Raw genomic sequence first — 2,131 nt, 5'->3', positions numbered from 1 at the left:
TAAGCGGCCCAAGGCAGCTGCCGTTCCGCCCACTGCCAGATGCAGTTAGAAATCTACTAAAAACAAGCCTATCGCAAGATATCTGGTAGGGGGGGCACCTGGGGTGGCCAGCCAGATTTCAGGAGGGGGGGTGCCAACCCTGGCCACCACGTAGACACGCCCCTGGACCGAGGGTCATAATGTTCACAAATGTTCAGGTACAACTACTCACAACAAATAATTAATATTGAATATTCTGGTATTGTCTAGGGCTCTGAAAGACATATATCCCTAATGCTGCCTTAGAGACTAAATCAGAGGTGGAAATATCCAAGTTGTAATTGTACAGATTTATAAACTTTCATCAAAACCGCAATTTTTGTTTATCTCTTGCAATTGAAGAAACGGGAACAAAGTCCTACTGTATATTCCTACTGTAGCGAGTGAAAGAGTTTCAGAATGACTAGAGGCACTAGTAGCATCACTTCAGCTATTGGGCACATCTTGCAGAAGCAGCAGAAGTTTTTAGTCTCCCGGCGAACATCGAGCATGCACACACATACAAGTGAGTCCTTGCATATATTTTCATTATTAAATCTTTAATAAAATGGTAACTTGTAAAAAAAAATAATAATAAGTGGAGCGAAGTTTAAAGTGTTTGTGCAAAATATTTTGATCTAGAGTTTTGAGAAATCATTTTCCAACAAGCTTCCATTTGATAACATTATTACCAAACTAACGATGACTTACAGCATTTATTCATCTTAGATAGGCCTCATGTTAATTTCAACATTTAGCCTACTGTTTCAGAAATTAACAATTGTATTTTTATTAGCTAACATTAACAATTCTGTAAAAAGAAAAGAGAAGCAGCGTGAAGGGAGAAGAGACTAAACGCTACATTACAAACAGGCTATACATTTTCTTGTATTAAATAGTTTCTGTGATCAATTTTTAAAACACAAAAGAGGATTTCGTTATTTTCTCAAACTCACTTGAACTAGAATTGGAGTCTTTCAGGGATATTTGAGCCCATTACAGAATGTGATATAATCTTTAGCACTTTAACTGTTGCTGTTACTGTACTGTGTCTGCAGTCCCACGCGTGTGTTCTTCACTGTTCTTCTGTCTGTCTGCTCTCTGGAAGATACTGACTGCTGTCTTCTCCTGTGAGGGTGTGTGTTTATTGATATATTTCTTATTTTTGGTTAAAGAACGTGGTGTATTTTTAAACTCATTTGTCATGTAATGGTCAAAACAATTAGCTACAATTACAAAGTTTTGTATCATTTGTTTCTGAGTGAAGATAATACACAGTGTTTAAGCTGTAATTTTCAACTTTTCTTAAATGTACAGCCAATGGTTACACAGAGATGGACGGTGACTCTGTGGATTTTCCTCTCTCTGTTGAGGAGACCAAACCAGATCCAGTCCAGAGTTCAGTGCGTCCGTGTTCACTCACTCACTGAGGATGAGGAGGAGGAGGAGGATGCCTGATGAAGAAGAGCAGCCTGAAGGATCAAGAAATAAAATGATCTGCTGGAAATTCACATTATTTAAAAGATAACTTATTAAAAGAATAATTACAAAATGTTTCCATTCTTTTTCAACATTTCCATGCATGCCTTTAACGTTTCAGTCTTTAGATCAGGTTTAGATCGGGTGAAATGCAACACTAATAATAAAGAGACTAGACAATAACTTAAAGGGATAGTTCACCCAAAAATAAAAATGAATATCATTAATTACTCATTCTTTCATTGATTAATTCTGTCATTAATTACTCACCCTCACACCGTTCCAAACCCGTAAGACCTTCGTTCATCTTCAAAACACAAATTAAGATATTTTAGATGGGATCTGAGAGCTCTCTGACCCTCCAGCAAGGGTACTACCACGATCAACACACAGAAACCTACACTGTCAGAAAACAAGGTACGGTGAAGGTACAATTTTGTCCCTAGGGGAACAAAACATATAACTGTATCTTTAAAGGTGCACAACAGGTCCTTAAGGTACCCAAAAATAATCATGAACTTACAATCAGATGAGAGAGGTACATTTTCTAGTTCTAGTTTATAACTAATATTTCAGAATAGCTATTTCTAATATTTTTTAACGACTTCCAAGTTATCATTAATTTTGATTAGTG

This window comes from Sinocyclocheilus grahami, unplaced genomic scaffold, assembly GCF_001515645.1.
Source record: "Sinocyclocheilus grahami isolate Dianchi unplaced genomic scaffold, SAMN03320097.WGS_v1.1 scaffold932.1, whole genome shotgun sequence".
Lineage (NCBI taxonomy): Eukaryota > Metazoa > Chordata > Actinopteri > Cypriniformes > Cyprinidae > Sinocyclocheilus > Sinocyclocheilus grahami.
Note: the sequence above shows the minus strand (reverse complement) of the source record.